Source organism: Bombus terrestris, chromosome 17 (genome assembly GCF_910591885.1).
Source record: "Bombus terrestris chromosome 17, iyBomTerr1.2, whole genome shotgun sequence".
In the NCBI taxonomy this organism is placed as follows: Eukaryota; Metazoa; Arthropoda; class Insecta; order Hymenoptera; family Apidae; genus Bombus; species Bombus terrestris.
Window position 1 is genome coordinate 10753055 of NC_063285.1, and position 23260 is coordinate 10776314.

The following is a 23260-nucleotide window of genomic DNA, read 5'->3' on the forward strand; positions in this document are numbered from 1 at the left end:
TGCAACTAGACGGATAGAAATTCTATGCAATCGACTGGAAAACGTTGTTGAGTGTGTCTTCCAACATTCTTTTGAGGCACATTTCCATTGGGGTTGCACCGCTTTTTCAACACTTCACCCTTGATGCAGGCAGAACTTTAAATCGGTTTAAAAGTGCGAAGAAATGCATCACTTCGTGGCGGTTCCCTTCCTTTTCTTTATCTTGTACGTTTGTCTGCATCTTGGTTCCTTGTATGCACGTGCATCGAGCAAAACGAGTTCTAAAGTATAAATTCCCGAAACTTCGGATTGCGATAAGACGGATTGAAATTATATGCAATCGACTGGAAAACGTTGTTGAGTGTGTCTTCCAACATTCTTTCGAGGCACATTTCCATTGGGGTTGCACCGCTTTTTCAACACTTCACCCTTGATGCAGGCAGAACTTTAAATCGGTTTAAAAGTGCGAAGAAATGCATCACTTCGTGGCGGTTCCCTTCCTTTTCTTTATATTGTACGTTTGTCTGCATCTTGGTTCCTTGTATGCACGTGCATCGAGCAAAACGAGTTCTAAATTAGCAATTCTCGAAACGTCGGATTGCGATAAGACGGATTGAAATTATATGCAACCGACTGGAAAACGTTGTTGAGTGTGTCTTCCAACATTCTTTTGAGGCACATTTCCATTGGGGTTGCACCGCTTTTTCAACACTTCACCCTTGATGCAGGCAGAACTTTAAATCGGTTGAAAAGTGTGGAGAAATGCAACACTTCGTGGCGTTCCCTTCCTTTTCCTTACCTTGTACATTTGTCTGCATCTTGGTTCTTTGTATTCACGTGCATCGAGCAAAACGAGTTCTGGTAGGAACAGTACAGTTGACTGAATTTCGGAAGGGCGGATAAAATTTCTATGCAATCGACTGAGAAACGTTGTTGCGTATATCCTCCAACATTCTTTCGAGACACATTTCCATAGATGCTGCACCGCGTTTTCAACATTTCACCCTTGATGCAGACAGAACTTTAATTCGACTTAAAAGTGCGAAGAAATGCATCACTTCGTGGCGGTTCACTTCCTTTTCTTTATCTTGTACGTCTGTCTGCATCTTGGTTCCTTGTATGCACGTGCATCGAGCAAAACGAGTTCTAAAGTAAAAATTCCCGAAAGTTCGGCTTGCGATAAGACGGATTGAAATTATATGCAACCGACTGAGAAACGTTGTTGAGTGTGTCTTCCAACATTCTTTCGAGGCACATTTCCATAGGTGTTGTACCGCGTTTTCAACATTTCACCCTTGATGCAGACAGAACTTTAATTCGACTTAAAAGTGCGAAGAAATGCATCACTTCGTGGCGTTCCCTTCCTTTTCTTTATCTTGTACATTTGTCTGCATCTTGATTCCTTGTATTCACGTGCATCGAGCAAAACGAGTTCTACATTAGCAAATGAGCAAACTCCGGAATGCAATTAGACGGATAGAAATTCTATGCAATCGACTGCAAAACGTTGTTGAGTGTGTCTTCCAACATTCTTTTGAGGCACATTTCCATTGGGGTTGCACCGCGTTTTTAACATTTCACCCTTGATGCAGACAGAATTTTAATTCGACTTAAAAGTGCGAAGAAATGCATCACTTCGTGGCGGTTCCCTTCCTTTTCTTTATCTTGTACGTCTGTCTGCATCTTGGTTCCTTGTATGCACGTGCATCGAGCAAAACGAGTTCTAAACTAGCAATTCCCGAAACATCGGATTGCGATAAGACGGATTGAAATTATATGCAACCGACTGAGAAACGTTGTTGAGTGTGTCTTCCAACATTCTTTCGAGGCACATTTCCATAGGCGTTGTACCGCGTTTTCAACATTTCACCCTTGATGCAGACAGAACTTTAATTCGACTTAAAAGTGCGAAGAAGTGCATCACTTCGTGGCGTTCCCTTCCTTTTCCTTACCTTGTACATTTGTCTGCATCTTGGTTCTTTGTATTCACGTGTATCGAGCAAAACGAGTTCTGGTAGGGACAGTACAGTTGACTGAATTTCGGAAGGGCGGATAAAATTTCTATGCAATCGACTGAGAAACGTTGTTGCGTATATCCTCCAACATTCTTTCGAGACACATTTCCATAGATGCTGCACCGCGTTTTCAACATTTCGCCCTTGATGCAGACAGAACTTTAATTCGACTTAAAAGTGCGAAGAAATGCATCACTTCGTGGCGTTCCCTTCCTTTTCTTTATCTTGTACATTTGTCTGCATCTTGATTCCTTGTATTCACGTGCATCGAGCAAAACGAGTTCTACATTAGCAAATGAGCAAACTCCGGAATGCAATTAGACGGATAGAAATTCTATGCAATCGACTGGAAAACGTTGTTGAGTGTGTCTTCCAACATTCTTTTGAGGCACATTTCCATTGGGGTTGCACCGCTTTTTCAACACTTCACCCTTGATGCAGGCAGAACCTTAATTCGACTTAAAAGTGCGAAGAAATGCATCACTTCGTGGCGGTTCCCTTCCTTTTCTTTATCTTGTACGTTTTTCTGCATCTTGGTTCCTTGTATGCACGTGCATCGAGCAAAACGAGTTCTAAATTAGCAATTCTCGAAACGTCGGATTGCGATAAGACGGATTGAAATTATATGCAACCGACTGAGAAACGTTGTTGAGTGTGCCTTCCAACATTCTTTTGAGGCACATTTCCATAGATGCTGCACCGCGTTTTCAACACTTCACCCTTGATGCAGGCAGAACTTTAAATCGGTTTAAAAGTGTGGAGAAATGCAACACTTCGTGGCGTTCCCTTCCTTTTCCTTACCTTGTACATTTGTCTGCATCTTGGTTCTTTGTATTCACGTGTATCGAGCAAAACGAGTTCTGGTAGGGACAGTACAGTTGACTGAATTTCGGAAGGGCGGATAAAATTTCTATGCAATCGACTGAGAAACGTTGTTGCGTATATCCTCCAACATTCTTTCGAGACACATTTCCATAGATGCTGCACCGCTTTTTCAACACTTCACCCTTGATGCAGGCAGAACCTTAATTCGACTTAAAAGTGCGAAGAAATGCATCACTTCGTGGCGGTTCCCTTCCTTTTCTTTATCTTGTACGTCTGTCTGCATCTTGGTTCCTTGTATGCACGTGCATCGAGCAAAACGAGTTCTAAACTAGCAATTCCCGAAACATCGGATTGCGATAAGACGGATTGAAATTATATGCAACCGACTGAGAAACGTTGTTGAGTGTGTCTTCCAACATTCTTTCGAGGCACATTTCCATAGGCGTTGTACCGCGTTTTCAACATTTCACCCTTGATGCAGACAGAACTTTAATTCGACTTAAAAGTGCGAAGAAGTGCATCACTTCGTGGCGTTCCCTTCCTTTTCCTTACCTTGTACATTTGTCTGCATCTTGGTTCTTTGTATTCACGTGTATCGAGCAAAACGAGTTCTGGTAGGGACAGTACAGTTGACTGAATTTCGGAAGGGCGGATAAAATTTCTATGCAATCGACTGAGAAACGTTGTTGCGTATATCCTCCAACATTCTTTCGAGACACATTTCCATAGATGCTGCACCGCGTTTTCAACATTTCGCCCTTGATGCAGACAGAACTTTAATTCGACTTAAAAGTGCGAAGAAATGCATCACTTCGTGGCGTTCCCTTCCTTTTCTTTATCTTGTACATTTGTCTGCATCTTGATTCCTTGTATTCACGTGCATCGAGCAAAACGAGTTCTACATTAGCAAATGAGCAAACTCCGGAATGCAATTAGACGGATAGAAATTCTATGCAATCGACTGGAAAACGTTGTTGAGTGTGTCTTCCAACATTCTTTTGAGGCACATTTCCATTGGGGTTGCACCGCTTTTTCAACACTTCACCCTTGATGCAGGCAGAACCTTAATTCGACTTAAAAGTGCGAAGAAATGCATCACTTCGTGGCGGTTCCCTTCCTTTTCTTTATCTTGTACGTTTTTCTGCATCTTGGTTCCTTGTATGCACGTGCATCGAGCAAAACGAGTTCTAAATTAGCAATTCTCGAAACGTCGGATTGCGATAAGACGGATTGAAATTATATGCAACCGACTGAGAAACGTTGTTGAGTGTGCCTTCCAACATTCTTTTGAGGCACATTTCCATAGATGCTGCACCGCGTTTTCAACACTTCACCCTTGATGCAGGCAGAACTTTAAATCGGTTTAAAAGTGTGGAGAAATGCAACACTTCGTGGCGTTCCCTTCCTTTTCCTTACCTTGTACATTTGTCTGCATCTTGGTTCTTTGTATTCACGTGTATCGAGCAAAACGAGTTCTGGTAGGGACAGTACAGTTGACTGAATTTCGGAAGGGCGGATAAAATTTCTATGCAATCGACTGAGAAACGTTGTTGCGTATATCCTCCAACATTCTTTCGAGACACATTTCCATAGATGCTGCACCGCTTTTTCAACACTTCACCCTTGATGCAGGCAGAACCTTAATTCGACTTAAAAGTGCGAAGAAATGCATCACTTCGTGGCGGTTCCCTTCCTTTTCTTTATCTTGTACGTCTGTCTGCATCTTGGTTCCTTGTATGCACGTGCATCGAGCAAAACGAGTTCTAAACTAGCAATTCCCGAAACATCGGATTGCGATAAGACGGATTGAAATTATATGCAACCGACTGAGAAACGTTGTTGAATGTGCCTTCCAACATTCTTTTGAGGCACATTTCCATAGGGGTTGCACCGCTTTTTCAACACTTCACCCTTGATGCTGGCAGAACTTCAAATCGGTTTAAAAGTGTGGAGAAATGCAACACTTCGTGGCGTTCCCTTCCTTTTCTTTATCTTGTACATTTGTCTGCATCTTGGTTCTTCGAATTCACGCGCATCGAGCAAAACGAGTTCTATATTGACAAGGTTCGAAACGTCGGATTGCGATAAGACGGATTGAAATTATATGCAACCGACTGAGAAACGTTGTTGAGTGTGCCTTCCAACATTCTGTTGAAGCACATTTCCATAGGGGTTGCACTGCTGTTTCAGCACTTTACCCTTGATGCAGACAGAACATTAATTCGATTTAAAAGTGTGGAGACATGCATCACTTCGTGGCGTTCCCTTCCTTTCCCTTACCTTGTACATTTGTCTGCATCTTGGTTTCTTGTATTCACGTGCATCGAGCAAAACCAGTTAGACTAGTTAGAGTTTTAGTCTAGTTAGACTAAAAGTGCGAAGGAATGAATCACTGCGTATCGTTCCGTTACTTTTCGATGCTAGTATTGTTGTGAATAGCTACCAATAGACCACGCTTCGTGTCAGTCGAACGCATAATTGCCGTTTTCTTCCGTGTCTTTATCTTGATCACCTATCTGCATCTTTATTCTTCTTAATTTATGCGCTTCGAACAAATGGAATTTTCGCAAGATGCATGGAACCTGTCAAATTGCGGAAAGGCGACGTATTTTTTCTAACCGTGTCTTCGTACCAAGCTTCTAAGTTTGTCCTTTCTCATAGTCTTTTACTTGCAAGCTTCGATAAGTTGAGATCTCTACAGTTTAAATACTTTATTCGCTCTAACGTTCGGGATACCGAGATTGGACTGTGTTCCCTGGCGGTTTTATTCTCAGAATAATGTTCCACTGCTTCTGCGATACGTACACTCGAATCATTGTATGGGAAAATAAATACATCATTAGCTATGCTTTGCTCATATTCGAGTAATTTCGTGTTCACTATATTACGTTACTTTAAAGAGAATAAAAAAGAAAGGATAAACTCTAAAATATTTCATGGATCAGAGAATTAGTGGCGGAAGCAACAGAGAATAATTTACACAGCGCACGTAACAGGGGTTGTGTGTTGTGCATTTTTGCATCCGGAAATCAATGTCGTAAATATTTCGGAATGATATGGACAACATCGGAGCATCTTGGTCTGGTCCACTTTCCTGGAGAATTCCGTAGAATATCGTGGCCTGGTCAATGACCTGCGGTATCTCTGTACGTGTAGTATACAATGTCCTGTCGAACGGAAATCGTTCCGCTTTAGTGGTGCAGTTGCAAAGGACCCAGAGAAGCAGTAGCAGGTCAGCCAGCCGATGCATTCTTGTCCGCTACTAAATAAAACTAGGAGAAGACGTCCTCTGCTACGTCGATTCTTGCTTCTGAATATCGATTTTATCTCTACCCGCACGCCACAATGTTGCAGCGCGAGACAAAACGTAAACAAGGTTCTGCACGCGATCTCCTACCCATTTCCGATTTTATGTTGCTATTTTATCGCTTAGCTGATCAGCATATAGCTGTCGATAAAACTGCGCCTTTTTCTTACAAGGCGTTTCGTTCTTGCTCTGCGAAACGAGCAATTTTTGACTGCGTGCATTGCGTTGTTCGGCAGACCAAATCGCCGCAGTATCGCCACAACGACGATACAAATGATCAATGTGTTTCAAATCTCCTCGCCTATTTGTAGCCGGCGAAAGTTTCAGAAGAACAATGTCTACCTTGCTTAATATGTTTCGTGAACAGCCTGTGTGTTTCGGAATGAAATGTACGCGATAGAACACGTATAATAAGTATACGAGAAAATATGGAAGAATGCACTTGGGTTGAGCCGTAGTTGGCTTCGTTGTTACCAAGTTTCAGTGGCCGAAGTTAATCTCAATTTTCTTTAAAATCTTAACGACGCCGGGGCTAAATCTCAACTCGTTTCGCGAGCTGTGTTACGCGAGCCATAACATCGCGGTGAAGCGAAAGTTCTCAGCGAGAGAAGTTGGCCGAGTACTCGCAATTTATAATGTTACGATGGATGGACGGATCTGCACGAGCTCTGGCTACCTTATTGACTTTCTTCCCAACTCGCCAGCAACAGACGGACGACATCGACTTACAGGAAACGGCGATCCTCGAGCACCTTCGACATTCCCAAGTGCTTCTCCAAACGAATTCATCGCGCAACTTTAACCGAGTACTTGCTACTAATAGAAATCCACTTTACTAGTTCATCAGCCGGAGCCTCTCATATCCGCGCGGATAGAGTGGCGAAAATAATCGAGTAATGGAACAACCGCTTTCGTCACGTCGAGTTTCGTTCGTTCGTACAGAGACGACCAGAGTGTCAACTGTAAACGGATACGAAGAGATCGATAACATATTAAGAAATTACACAGGTGGAAGAGTTGGTTGCAATAAATTATTGCGTGTAATTGCGCGCCCCGTTGTAAGAAACAACGAACTAAGAAACGTAGAATTTGATCAAATGTGAGGTGATAGGTTGCGATAGTTGTAGTTGCTGGATGCCCGATGTAAGCTTTCGCAGTGATATCGGCGTTTCCTTGCGGCAGAAGCTAGCGACAAAGAACGATCCTCTTTGCAGAAATTGTGCGTTACGTACGATGTACCGTAATACTTGGCTGCTGCAGGATGCATAGGTCGATTACCCTAGCGTTATGAGAGAGCGTACGAAGACAGACTGTTTCAAAGAATCCTGCGACACGCACGCTATTCTTTCTTTATTTATTCCGTGAGGCAATAATGGTAAAACGAAAGGACAGGTCCCAGAGCCACGTTGTCGCAGTAGCACGAAAATGAGTTAAATGTAGACATAGCAATCTACGCAAGCGAGAGTAGAACTTAAAGAATAACAATGTTGTTATCTCTAGAAAATAACAAGCAAGTCGAATGTCGTGTTCGAATAGCTGGCATGCGGTCGCAAAAACGACCCTGGAAACAAACGATTAAATATCGCGGACGTTGTAATTTGCTACCTGTTACTGGCTTTATCTCCGCGGTATCGATTATTGCTTTGCGTTATCGCGCATTCAGTTTGAAGGATTCCATAAATAAGGATAAGATCGGTATTTCTCCGATTAACAGAGATGGGATACGGTGACGAAAGTGAGGGAATTTTCCAATGACATTCGTGCAACGATGGATGTAAAAGAAAAAAGAAGAAGAAGAAATGTGCGCGGAACCACTGTGTCGACTGTGTAGACGCAACAGTCTTTATTCCATCGGATCAGCTGTATCGTTAAAGAGTTCGGCTCACCGTAGCCAAGCTTCTTCTATCAGAGGTCCGATCATTTCGATGATTGGAAACTGAAAGCCGGAGGGGAGAAAAGGATGCAAAGAGTGCTGACACGTGGCGCGTAAAAAGCATCAGGCTTCGTCGGAGCGAGTGGCACAAAGCGCGCGATTCCACATAGCGCGCCTCAAAGAAAAGGGAATTTCCCATTTTCTGAATTATCGGTCCCGATCAACGAACGACCGCCCCCCTCATCCGCTTTCTCTCCTTTACCTCGAGTCGCAAACAATGATTTTCCTCACGTGCCGACCCCGTTGACCCGGCACAATGCGGAAAATTGCAGTGATTGCCGGTTCCGTACAACGCGAACGCCGCTTTATCCCCCCGACCCTATCGGGGCTCTGGGCCAAAGCAAAGAATTCTTGAAAGTGCGGCTGTCTCGGCCGTAATCGCGCTGTTAGCAACGTCACACGCCGCATTCTCAACGCCAAACTTACACGCTCGAACCGCACGTGGAATTCGACAGTTGTATAGAAAATAAAATATTGGAGCAAGAGTGGACAAATACCGCGTATATATGGAATAGCATTTTCTTCTTGGAACGTCATTCTTGCGGAATCAACAAAGCAGCGACCGAAGATCTTTATTGCTATTCGATCGTACGCTTCGTCATCAGTGGCGGATGCTGAGACCAGTTTTGCATGGAAAAGGACAAATAGAGCAAAGGACCAAGTAACAAGTATGAGAGAACGCAACAAATTTGCACAGAGTGAAACGATCCTGCCACGAGACATTGTTCTCTCGACTGCCGAATCGTTGTCAAGTCTACCGGATGTTTGTCAGACTTTTTAAAATATCACTGGTCCGTGTTTGACTATTTTTCTCTATCCTTATCACACGCTTACAGTCCACGCTGTAATAACAGTTGCCTTTTATCGCGTTGAACCATCGTTGCACTGCGTTATGCTGGTGCTAGGATTAGAATATTTTTTCCACTTGTTTGTTTATACGTACGTAGTAACTTTCTCGAAAGATATCGATAACTCGGATATCACGCGTTCTCTCTTTGAACGTCGGAATATAAGCAGCTTCCTTTCTCCAGGAGTATCGATTCGCCATCGATGGGAATAACGTTGCGGATGTATTGCCACCTGAACGAACCAATAGGTTCCTTTTCTTTTGTCTCGGTTGCATTTATCTTTCTTCTTCGTTCTCCTTTTTTCATTTCTCCCTGCTTTTAGTAGTCACGGATCACCGTAAACAACAGGCGCAACGTGTAATGTAAATAGAGAACGTACAAAGGAATAATCAATCGCGAACATGGAACAGACGCATAAATCGTATCCGAAGAAAAACTTTTCCCCTTCCTGCCTTTCGAGCAACGAAAAATGTCGAATTTGTTATCGAAACTGCTGGCTTTTTAAACGCATTCATTTTCGAAACTGCTGCTGCTTCACCTCGACAAATTCCGGCTGTGTTAATAAACGATCTTTACTCGAACGTATCTCGTTGCAAATATATTTTCATGTAATTTCTGCTTTTTCGATTCGGGTAGAAAATGATTAAGCTAAAAATTGATTGCCGCCTCTAAACGGAGGTTGGACCGTGCGTATCGTGCAGATTATTTATGCATGAATATAATTATTTCGCATTTCACTTGATACGAAATATTTAAAAGTCTCATTTGCATATTGAAATAATCCTGACACGATGAATTTAAATATTTAATCAAACGATCCCCACTTTTTTGTTAAACATCGCCGCTTCCGTGAAGATTATATCGTTGTAGTAATGGTAGTTCCGGTAGTGGTAGTTTATTGCCTCCCTTATGGGGTTACAAGACTTTCTCTTTATATATTAACCGTGCTTTGAAACCCAGCTACGTATAAAACAGAAAACAGGAAGAAAATCCGCCTTAGGTACATAAACTTTGCATAAAATCCGGTACAAATTAACGAAACGAACCAAGAGCTTTCGCAACGCGTACACAAATTTAAACCCAGTGATGTAACAAAAATGTAACGAAAAAGAGAAACGTCGTGATACTTTATGAATAGGGTGACCCATAAAATGAAAGAAATCCATACACGGAATATCTCACAATTGAGCCACTACTGGCGAGTTGGCGAAATTTGGAATTTAAAAATGTCTGGTAAAATAACAGAATTTCGATTTATGTGCTTATTTGACCGGTAATTATGTATTTGGGTGCCTCGTATTTTACGAGTGTCCAAGGCTAATTAAATTGCCAGACTGGCAGAGCTATAAGCGATAAGGTCAGCGACTTCAACTGATCATCTGAAATATCACGACTAACCGTGTATTTCGTAAATACGTAAGATAGTCGAGGGATGGTGATATTCCAAGTGGTGTTTTACACTATGTGATAAGAAAAATATGTTGTTGGTGTCCTGATTTTAAATAATCACAGGCAAAGCTTCCTATTGAAGAGGCTTAGCCGCTGATAGATAATGCGAAATAATGGAAGCAAATTATTGCTGTCACAGCTCGTTATATGTATTTCAATTAATCCAGTAGATATATGTACGACAAGTAATTCGGGGTCGGTACTCGATATTCTACAATCTTCTCTCCCGTCCGCGAACGCGTCTGTTTTTATTTATACTAGTCAGAGAAGAGTCGGAAAATTCGAATTTGTCCTAATCCGACGGTTGCATGTAGCGGCGACATTGTTTTGTCCGGAGTTTACATTGCTTGTATTTTAGCGGTCTTGATACTCCGGGACAAAACAACATGATTTGATTTGCCTTCTAAATCATGTGCCGCTACACTATCATTGTATGTATGCATACATGACAACCGAAAATAAAGAGATGTTATTTGCTCGATCTCCGCATCGAGGTATCTACGTGTTTAGATCGGTACAAAGATGTCCACGAGTGACCAAGGGCGGTTAAACTGTCAGACTGGCTGAACTGTGGACGTTAGGGCTGGAGACTTTAAACGATAGACTTATCGTCCAAGCATGCAAAATTACCCAGCGTCACAAGACACTCAAGAGACACTCCCAGATTAGGTTATTACACGATGCAACGCGAGGAATGTGCTGTTAGGTGTGAGAGAATGTACGACCAGAGAGGCTTCTTCTTCGGCACTTTTAGCGAGCTTCCCCGTGCATCAATGATCTCGACTATCGTATATATCTCATTCCCTGGTACTCGGGCGTCTTATAAGTCATGGACCTGGTCATTATCGAGGGATACATGTAGCCAATCTTGATACACGTAACCCGCCGCCATCCCCAAAGATCGAGATGAAGAGTAAATATAGCGTAGATAGTTTCGTCGATATATATCGTCCACTAGATCGAATGGGCATTATCGTCGAAAACGCAAGATCGAAGTCGTCGTTGGTAGTTAGCAGAACCCATGCCATTCGACCATTTGACGCTTCTGTAGTTTGGAAGACAATATTCGCCGACAGCCTGGGTAGCTTAATTGGGGTCAGATTGACAAAGCACTAGCGTGGCAAGCGGTAGATCCGACTTGCAATCCCGGCCTAGCAATACGGTCGGCCAAATATCTTTCTCCCTACAAATCCAATACAACTGTTCTCGGAAATAGCAAATATTCCGGTCCGTATCGTAAACTTTAGAAGTCGCGTGGATGACCCGAACACGTATCGTACTGCTGCACATATCACTACAGCGTCGCGTGACCGAAGCACTGATGGAACTCGCAGTACCCATGTTTGTTCGAACGTTGCACCGTAAAACATCGCAAGTGCAAGCGTATACGTGATTCCCTGCGACACGCCAAAACCCTGTAATTCCCGAATAAGGGGTCGCGTCTGTTATCCGCGCGGATGCTCGTCATCGCAAGGCACACGACGACCACCGGCCGATTGTCTATCAGCGAAGACGAGCGAAGCGAAACGTTCGGAACCGCTGCAATCTATCCGTAGAGATACACGTATATCTCGATCCCTGCTTGTCCATTCGTCGGCGTCGTTCAATTTTCCGTAATGGTTCCTTTCGTCGAATGACGTTTCACGCTGGACGCGATCAGGAACCCTCGCTCTTCGCAATATCTCGCGGACCAGCTGCATTCGAGAACCGATAGACCGTGTTATCTTCAAAAGCATAATTTCTAGCAAGCTCAAACTTTTTTCTTTTTTTTTTTATGGCTATCGTTAGCGCAAGACCAGTTACAGAAACATTAGGAATAAAATATAGTCGCTCGGGAATATTTATTGTAATTACGTAATCGGTTGTGCTTAGTGGTTTGAATTTTAGCGTTCGTTAACGAGTGATAGTAATAATAGTAGAATGTCAGGATTGCGAATTGGAGTATGTCTGATTTTAGTATAAATGGTATATATATGCCATTGCTTCGGTAATTATTAAAAGCGAGATAATGTTTTACGTGACGATTGACGAAATATCTAACGCAACTCTAAATAAGATAGATATCGATGTTAATATGTATTTCGTCTAATCGAAAAGTACGTCGGAGAAAGGAGAGAGACAAATTGAAGCGACTGTAATTGAAACTTGAATTAATTAAGTCGAGTGCAGCTAAAGGGATTAATCTCGATTTTGAGCATAGCCGTGCTAAGTGGATTCGACATCTTTAGCAATAAATGAATCTGATGCATATAGACTAAATAACTAATCGCTAATTTCCTGCTATTATATATTTATCGTTGCCCGAATTACTACTATTTCATAGTACAAACTGCGAGATTAAATCCTACGTTTTTAATAATAAATGAACCGAGCTGTGTAAATGAAATAATTCATTTGTAGCATTACTAATACGTATGGCTACGCAAAGTGGACAATTTAGTAGGACAAAATTTCATTCGCGAACAATTCGCGTTGTAAAGAAACACAGTTCGTTAGATCGCTAAAACTGTTGTTCCTATCCCGACATTTTTTCCACAAAAATCGAAGTAACGAAGCGTTCGGCCATTTAAATCTTCGCGATTCACTGATTCCTTTTTTATCTTTTCTTCTTTTTTTTTTTTTTTTTCGTCAACATGAATCGATAACGTAGTTTTAGTTCAGCTCGTTGAAACTGTCGTTGCGTCGCACGCCTGGCCAGATACGGCTATCTCCACTGAAACGTAACCCCGAATAGATTTTCTATTTAATTACGACATTTCTTTCTATCGTGTGTCCCCGTTCGTAGCCATTAGAACATGGTTGTTTCGTATAAAATTTGATGATCGACCAAAATTGTCAAAAAAACGTTCATTCGATCGCGAAATCTTCGCGATAGTCAGATACTTCGATACTGACTTTTCTACGAAACGCTGTGCCAAACTGTAAGTGCAAAGTACAATTGCAAAATCCAAAGCGATAAAGCAAGCGTAGTTTCGACAGCTTCGCGATAATACTTGAGGATTATCTCATTTTCTTCAAATGTCGCGTGGGTGGATATCGTCAGCATTGAGACTAGCGATGCAAATCGATCATATCAAATATCCGGTCACGCAAAAGTTGGTCGGCTATCCGGGTATCCTGTGAGACACCTGAGATAGTAAAGAGTTTTGATGATACCTTCGGAGGTTAGGCTACTATAGTACGTAGCCTACATATATCGAGTACGATATTTAATATACGTGGGACTGATTAATTAATATAAAACAGTTATAGAAAGTACACGGTGCAGTGCCTGTCAGACATTCGGGATTCAGGATTCAGCATTCAACATTCAGGAATACGGCTGAGAACAGTAGGCTGTTTTTTCAAGTTAGATATACTTTTCAATTTGACTGTACTTTCCAGCGGAGTAAGAAAGAACATGGAGAAGGCTTCGAGGCAGTCAGCAGCAATTCCCAAATGTGACGGACCGAGTAACGTATCACACGTCAGGGTTGCTGACAATTGTATTATATTCGTCTTCTGTCGAATGACGTTATCGTCTGTTCGACGACAAAAATCTGTGGCTAATCGCCTTTATGGATTACGTACTTTGCCACTTACTTGTGTCTTCTATCTTACTAATATCCAAAAGCAGAAGCCGCCGTTTCTTCCTACTTTCATTTCTTCTTACTTTAGTATGCTATCACGAACCAGACTCGGTGAAAACTTCGCCAATATAATTACGTCGATTAGGTGTCATCGCAGAGCTAAGGCGAATTCAAACACACGCGTAATATGTTCGTAAAAATTGCCGACGAGTACGAATGCTCTGACGAGCCACTGCGTAACAGTTGTCGGTGCACCATCGAGGCACTCGCTTATTTCTTCGTATAACGGAAATTCGTATCGAAAGCGCGGATACCAGACGTAGAATACCGAACAAATTGGTCCGTCAACCTTCTAATTCGGCTTCTGATTGATGAACGTTTTAGATGAAAGTCGACACAGGCTTACAGAAAGATCCTTCGAAGACGATTTATGGGAATGAAAGTCAGCGAGGACGTCTCCTCCTTGGAGGGTCGTAAGCTTTCTCGATCGATTCGTCGAAAACTTTTAAAAAGACCAAGAAGCTGGCCGCGTATTTCTTTGAAACAGAGAAGCAACGACTCGAAGCAGCCTACAAGGTGAATACAGCCAGCCGAACGATCCTTCGAGGATGCGTTTGCGCGTCGATCATAGAATTCATTTTCTGATTTCCCAGCAGACGTACCCCAGGTGTGTCGTAGCTAATCTCACCAAAGTTGGTCGCTCGTTACTGAAAGCGCTTTTCACCTCTATAAGAGCACTTTCGGGCAATTTTTCCCACACGGCTGCCTGATATCTGTTTCGTCCCAGTTAGAGAAAATACTTAGGTAACGTTTAGATCATTGAAACAAATTTAATTTCGTTTAAGAAGTGCAATTGAAAATTAAATTAAATTGCGTTAAGTGCAACAAGTGCATACATGAAGTTTACAATTCACGGCTGTGGATAATAAAAATAATCACATTGATAGGATCATCTTTTACCTTATTAATGACAGTATTAAAAGATGTCTGGTTTATGGATAGGTGTAATGATCTATGTCTACAATTTATTCGTTCTTGTCAAATGTAATTTTGTTTCCTGAAATCGTGTTAGCATCTTGCTACCACTTTTGTGGCAAAGACCTTCTCTAACCTGGTTTCGCACTTTGACCAGTCGAATGGACTGTGAATGGATTGCATTTGAGTCGAAATTAGTAGACGTAGTAGGTAGGAGCATTAATATCTGCAAACTGAATGCAATTAATTTGCAACAAAACCGGATCTAGTTAACATATTCGCTGACATAATTTCCATTCGCCTCGATTGAATTCTATGGTAAAATGAACAATGGAATACGTAATTCGACTTCTACCACTGAATTCTATAAAATACGATACGCGTGCTATACGTATATTCCTTTGTTGTTGCGCTCTTTTTGTGATTGTTATGCAGAATGATAATTTCGCAGTTGGAAATTAATTAATCTCGTATCGTACGTAAAAAAAAGGAATATGCCTCGACTCCTTTCATTCTTACGCAGAATTATGACTTTTCGGTTGAAAATAATTAATATCGTATCATGTGTAAATGCATATGATGGTCGACGAGATGTAAGCAAAGAATTCTGCGTTGGATCGTATAATAATCATCGTATGGGCGAATATACAGAGCACTGGCGCCATTCGCGAAGCGCCTGATCAAACAGGATGATTCCAGCAACCGAATTAACCCCTTCCCGTATTTTGGCGAGTCTGACTAGTACAGCTTTGCTCCAAGCAACGTCAGACGAAGATTCTGGAAGAACGTTCGTGTTCGACGCTTTTAATTCGATTCCAAAAATCGTGCGATTTACTTGTCATTATCTCGTGCAAATGTCACGCTTCCTCGGACCTTTCCTTCCAGTTGGATGAACACGGGTAAAGCTTGCGTTACACGTCTTCCTGGTTGCTGATCGATGTCTTCCGTTCGGTGAATTTTCACGCATCTTTTGCAACGTATCGTCTCGTACTAACCGAATGCTTGCTGCTGGATTGGCGTTCCTCTTGTTCATACAGCTGACCTGACCGCTGCGTAGAACGAATTAACAAATCGTAGCACCTTGTACCTAACTCTGCCCTAGCTCCCTAAGGTCCATTAATCTCGCGCCATTACGGTCTATTAATCTCACACGCAATCTTGCGGTGCTCAAAGCATGTAAACTTTAGCTTCTGACCGATCGCACGATCTCACCGTGTCTGCTAACTATATCTCTACGAGTTCGTATGAGAGCGTCTGAACGAAGAGACGACGGAGCAGCGCGCACGCGTTTCACGCCGGTCAACGTGAGCCACCCACTTTGCCACCCACTTCGCCACCCTATCCCGTTCCATTCTCTAGGTCAGGAGGATGAATGAGTCGAGTGAAGCACCCTCTAGGGATGTCACCAGCTTTCCAATCCCTCCGACGCCCCTTCCCAAGCGGCCGTGGTGCAGACTACTCGCGCTCTATCCCCTTCCGCAGGGTTAAAAATAGCCGGATCCGCTGACGTCATCGATCTGTCGTCGCCGGACCAAACTATTCCGACCAACTCGTCCCTGGGAAAGTGGCGACCCGACGCCACTAGAACGGCTCGTAGCTAGCGATGGGATCAAGTTCAATACGTGTGTAATTATAAATCGAGATGCAATACTATCAGCCGCAGTTCATACAGTTCTCATAGTTGTCATAGAATTTTTGAACAGTGCTTGTATGGTTTAGTAAGATTATTTGAGTCGCCAGTTGAAAATATTAAAATGCGATCTTAAGGTTCACGCAGCAAGGTTGAATTTCTTATATTTCTTCTTGATTTTCTTCGGTATCCAATCGAGTCCAGTTTCGAGATTTCATTAGCGCTACATGAAGGTACACTGTTTTTTTCCACGAAAAGTGTTCGAATTCGAAATACCTTGGCGGGCCATTCAACTTGAACCTATCGCTGCTCATTGCATTAATAACAGGTGCAGCGCAGCAGTTTTGCGACCGTCGCGTCTCGCCAACCTCGCCGTACTCGATCAATCGCCGATGAGGTTTTTCCACATGGACAGCAGACGTTCGTTTGATTTACTGGAATTCTCATCGCTGGAAAATTAAGCGGTCGGACGGGACGCGTTCCTGCGGATGTTTCAGCAGAACGCTTCTGCGGCGATTTTCCAAAGTTACCTGTCTCTCCGCACGCGCCACTATTTCCAGGCAAATTACAAGCCCGTAATTGCTGGCTGATAATTTCGCGGGGTTTAACCCTGTTAAGTAATCCCACTCATTTCCCTGCCAATCGTATTTTGCTGTCATTAAGCTCTTAATCAGGGAAGATGAATCGCCTCGCCGTTCGTATTACCAATTTCTTCGACACAGTGATCTCCTCGTTGCATTCCTGTTAAAAACGATAAATCACCTATGTTATATCGATACTTGCGAGTACTAGAATCGACCCGATTGAGATTAATTTATTCTAATATATTCGAGAGTTGTACATAGATTTTTACGACTGACTATAACGTTCATCAAATGCACCGCAGGGTACTCGTATCGACCGTTAAATACACTATGAAATTCTCGTACAAATTGATACCAGTTGTCTGTCTACTTTTCTCTCGGTAGTTTTGAATATTTCTATATCCGGATGGAATTTTAGGAATCGCAGAGAGTGAGCCAAAAGATCGCCCATATTCGGGCCCACCGTTACAAAACTGAATCTCGTAGCAAATAATACCGCGTGATGAGAACGCAGGAAATTTTCAAGTTGAGCTGGCAAATGGTATCTTGTTGACGAGACATCGAACGATCGATCGCCTTCTGAGATACAGCAGGTCCAAGAACTCAAAGTTCATTCGTGGACTACAGCCCTAAACATCGAATACCAGATTTGGATCATGCAAAATATGGAATTTCGGTCGAGAATCCCTTACTAGTTATTACATGTACATGACATCTCGATATGAGATCCCAATGGAAAGAATCACCACATTTTTATAGATTATGGATAAAAATAAATAGCTGGCTATTGCAGCCACATTACCAGACAGTTGTGCAGTTCCTAGGATATTGTTAACATTGGGACTGGCAATGTAAATGGAACATTTGAAATATCCGGTTACGCAAAAGTTGCCTGGCTATTCGGGTATCTCACGAGACACCTGAATACACGAGATACTGAACAGTATTGGTACCCTCCGAAGTTAGGCTACTAGAGTACGTAGCCTACGTATATGAAGAACGATATTTAATATACTCGGAAGTAATTAATTAATATGGAACTGTTATAGTAAGTACACGGTACAATACCTGCGAGACACCTGGGATTCTCACGAGGTTAAGCCGCTAGTCAGTTTTGCCTTGAAACAAGCAACCATCCCCTGTCAATTATTCGTAGAGCAGGTGTACTGTTCGACCTGACTGTACTTCCGAGCGGGACAAGAAAGAACATGGAGAACGAGCTTCGAGGCAGTCAGCAGTAATCCCTAAAAGCGGTGGACCGAGTAACATATAACACGTCGGGGTTGCTGACAATTGTATGATATTCGTCTTCTACCGAACGACGTTATCGTTTGTCCGACGACAAAAATTTGTGGCTAATCGCCTTTATAGACTTCGTACTTCGCTACTTACTTGGGCACACGTTGATGATAGTCGGATTTAACATTCCAAGGCAGAAGCCGCTGTCGACCGAATTATGGTATATGTGCATATGTGAGAACTGGAAGAAAAGATATCTCATTCCTGGAAGGAGTCACTTTGAAGTTGTAATATCGTACGATCAGCGTTCTTTACGATTTTTTAACCACTTTGGCTCTAAGTCTTCAAATGTCTCGTGTATCTGGTGCATCTCGTGAGCTATCCGGGTGTCCAGGTAGCATTTATCTACCCGGGTGAAATACATTTGAATAAGTAAATACGATTGGAATTATATCAAAATGTTTGATGAAGAATAAAAAAGTTACGGACTGTAGAGCTTCCCGATGCGTAGAGGAGAACCTGCAGCCGCAAAGTAACGATGAAGACCGAGCAATTAACGAAAGGATCCTGCTCTGCGATTATCGCATGGTCATGTGCACAATCTCGATACTTGTAATGCCATCGTCATTTTTAGAAATCCAGATGAGGAGAGACAAATATTGAATCGACCATTGTTTCTGAAAATCTAAGTTCAAACCCGTTGCTGCCAGTCGATAAAATCCACGGGACCAATTTCCAACATTATCGGACTGACGTAAAGTCGAAGCGCGTGGATCGACGAGGTTATAAATTTGGAGTTCTTTGATCTGCCATATCTTAGAAGAAAATCGATCCATCGATGTCTGTTCGCAATGTATCGTTTGGCCCAAGATTCAGTCCCAAAATCGTGGGACGCGAAGGATACGCGAAAACTCCTCTCACTTCTTAAAAGCTAAGGTACACCGGCAGTAGAGATATTGCGTGTTTGCGGGGTGAAACGGCTGAAACGTGAAATTCGCCGGCGAGGGAGAATTTAGGGAAACAGGGCGCTCTGGTGAACGACATATGCGACGTTTAAAATAAATGCAATTATAGAATATAATAAGCGGAGCCGGTCCGCGTGTTACGTCTGTCGAGTACTCTGCGGCTTGCAGATAGCTTTCTTAGGCACACAACACTACGAACTGGGTCGACGCGGGGATCGATGTGACGTAAATGAACGAAATTCCGCTTGGGACGAGTTATTACATCGCGATGGTGCTCGTTCCTCTTCGTTGAGGTAAGATTGAAAGGAAATCAGAACGAAAGAACGAAGAAAAGGACGGCCAGAAGTATAAAAGATCTCTGTCCCGAATGATTTTCTTTTCTCTTCTGTTTTATGTTTTCCTCCTTTTATTGTTCCCCGTTTTGGATTCTTTCTCTTTTTCCTTTCTTTTCTACATTTTTCAATCTTCCCTTTCCATCTTGAATACGTTTGCGACGCGATAAAAGATGATGTTGACTGAGATGACAGATCGTATGGAAACGGGTAAGAAAACGACACCAGATAAAGACAAGTTACGTCCCTCGGTTTTTTACAACAGATAACTCTGGAATGCAGTACGCGATCGTTTATTATCGTGCTAAAATTATTTGCTTTTGAAAATTACTATAACGATAGCAGTTGTTCGTTTCTCATCGATGGCAGGTAGCGTGAACGTCAAAAAATCAAAAGTAGACTCGTATTCTTTTCGTTGATGCTTATTCTCAAGGACATATTATTTTGTACGGGTATTAGGAATTACGAATAAATCAAAAAGTCCGAGTCTGTTCGTTTGCGACAACCTATAGCGAAACTAAACACCAACGACCGCAACCACAACCTCGTACTACGAGTACACGAGAACCGAACCACAAAGGACAGAAGCACGACGTAGAGCCGGACCCAGCTTTAACATCGTGAAACCGCATAAGGCACAGTGAAGAACTAACGCGTATTTGACGCGCATTAAAGCTGAATTTTCAGAAACGCCGTGAACGAGCAATGTAGATGGGCGAGCTATCGGTATCAGTGGTATCTTGCGGATGATACCCGCAGAAGTAGCACAAAATCTCTGTTCGCAGCTGTTGAAAGCTCGGTAACGCGTTTAAAGCGAGCTCGTCCGTGCCTGGTTAGTCGCGCGTGTTCGGCTGCCGGGTCCGAGAGTTAATTCGTCAAACGAAGAAGACAGAGAGGCTCCTCGTCTGATTTCAACGTCGGCTTTCCGCCCTACTTCGCGCACGGATCCACTCTCGCGCAGCGTCGTTCAAAAGTGTATCGTTGAATTATTCATGACGCGTGTTCTTTTGGACTACGTTAGCGCCGACCACCGCCCACCTCGCCGAGACTTCTCGTTAAGACGTTTGCACGGTGAATACAAACGCGCGATCCCGGCAGAAAAATAAGCGCGATCATCGAAGCGCGCTCGTTTTCCCGCCGCTTCCCTTTGTAAATGAAAACGCGGCTTCTTGCCGTAGCTAATGAAACAGAAAAGGAACAGCAGGGAATTGCCGTCCACTCGTACTAGGGGACATTTATAATACGTTGATTGAATTTCTCCAGTCACGCGCCACACACTTCTCAGGATAATCCAACATCCAATCCAACATTATCAGTCCCACTTCTCTTACGGTATAAAATTCGCGTTAGGGTGTCTGTCAGTAGGGAACAACTCGTGCGCACCGAATCCTTCCGCGTTGGACCTAATCGCGCCGCTTGTTGGAACCAATGGCCGATATTCTCTTTGATATTTCGACCTGCACGCGAGACGCGAAACGGCGGAATATTACCGACGATCGATCCACGATTATGCATACGTGACGTTATCCTATCAATCGGGATTCGTCGATGGTATCAGACCAGCCACCGGCACCGCCAACGAAGAAGCTCGCGCTAATTCTGCCACGGTTTGCAGACGACGTCCATGCCCTAATACCTGATTACGTATGCGTGCATCCGCGTACACGTTGGTCTACCGGGATTAGACCCTATCCGGACAAACGGCACCGGTCTGTTCCACTCTGGTTTAACATTGAGCCCTTAATCTGTACGTTATACCTCTTATCTGGCCGACTAGGCCACGCGGAATCGGCCGTGCCACATCGAAAATTCGCTACAGCTATTCATTATGGATTATCCGACGCAGCTAATCAGCCAGCCGGAAGACTATATTTCGGCCAGGTTATCCGGACGCACCGGAGGCCGGCTATCAGCCGTACGGCCGGTTAATTAGACATCGTCGATCCGGAGGACGACGATCGGCCATGTTCGTTATATGGCTATAATATTAGATAGTTGATTAGACGGACGGTGTCGCAAGGCCGCTGGACCGTTTGCTTGGGAAGGCAGTTAATTAAGGGACAATCGTTCCGCGGTTATAGCGTTAATTGGCCTGTTCGTGGACCGAGCGAGTTCGCATTCGCCGCAAGGAGTCTGTCGCCAGCGCGTGGCTGCTCGGCGTCCGGCGAAGAATCGTCGTCGGTTTAGTTTTACAACTTGCTCTGTCACTCGCCGAATAACTTGTTTAGTTACGAGATGAGTATCTCGTATAAGTATTAAGGCATAACGAGGGTAATATGAAAGACGTTTTCCATGGAGGATATATGAATTTCTGTTATTTGCACATGTAACAATCTTGCTCGAGAATGGGGTAGGATAAATTGGTTTAATTTCAAGTATTTAAGAGATGGTAATTGTATAGCCTATGATCGTATAAATTTGGATTAATTTGAAAGTGCTGTTTAAATACCTTGCATGGTTCTTTTAAATTAATCCCATTTCATACGATCTATCCTACTTCTACAATACCATCATACAACGAACAAATCTGTTTTTCGTCGTAAAAAGAAATAAAAAGAAATAAAAGTGAACCGTATTTAGCAAAGACCAATTGAAATTGAGCGAATAGTACAATTAACGGGTGGTTTCCAAGTTCTCTGCAAAATAACTACGAGCCTAAAAATGGAACTGTGGCCTGTTGCTTGTAATAATTATACAATGTGTTTAATTAATTTTGCATGATTTTAAGGATTGCTAGATCTCTTCGCATAACTCGTGGCTCGATCAGGTCTCAAGCTTGGTCCGATCTCGACCGCCGATTTTACGATATCGGCACCGATATATCCATCGACGATTCGGTCAGAGAAAAATCAGATCATGTCGGATATGGGACGTCAAATCGTCTACTGGAACGCCGACGGTGATCGAAATTAAATATTCAATCAGTCCTGAATGGAGTATCGAATGAAGCGGAAAGAAGAGAGCCAGAACGATCAGGTGGAGGCAGACAATGCCTTTATGAAATTACGTTAAACGATAGCCGCCATAAAAACGTCAAATCTGTTTCCATGGATCATGTCGCAGGGTAAAATCCATTTCTCTTTCTTCTTCTATTCCATCGTTATCGTCTCTGTAACCTTCCCTTGTCCGGATATCATCGCGCTTCCATCTTGACTTTTATTCGAAGGTAGGAATATCCCTGTTCGAACACGTGCATCGCTTACATCCGTCGATATTCCCTGGATCTTTAATCCCTTTCTGTTTTACGAGAGACCGTGAAGAATTGAAATAAACATTATCGATTGATATATTTATACTCTTGGATATATATATATATTGGCTCGGAAAGTAATCTCGTTCCTCGCATGGAGATGAAAGAGGATTATTTTTTTTTTATAAAAAGAGATAACTCCGTTCAGTTATGTAAATTTATATCAACCTCGATGGCGCATATCTGAAGTCGAAATTACCAGAAGAAAATTTGGCATTGGCGTTCGATCGACGCATGCTTTCAATACACGACGCGTAATCGTCGGATCAAGAAGAATACGAAGGAAACGTTCGACTGGGTTTCCACTTCGATTACCTGCGAATTCTTCAGGAATAACGCGGACCCGTCACAAGGTGCGGA

At 42.9% G+C, this 23260-nt stretch overlaps 1 protein-coding gene and 1 long non-coding RNA gene across 16 annotated transcripts in view; both read left to right on the forward strand.

Moving 5' to 3' along the window:
- The window catches only part of LOC100647879 (cyclic nucleotide-gated cation channel alpha-3), a 233903-nt gene that overhangs the window by 179836 nt on the left and 30807 nt on the right, over positions 1–23260 (forward strand). The window lies entirely within an intron of this gene.
- LOC125386809 overlaps positions 14–23260 on the forward strand; it is a 28191-nt gene continuing 4944 nt past the window's right edge. The window contains exon 1 of the long non-coding RNA XR_007227247.1: positions 14–23253. This is a non-coding gene — a long non-coding RNA (uncharacterized LOC125386809). The remainder of the gene's footprint in view (positions 23254–23260) is intronic.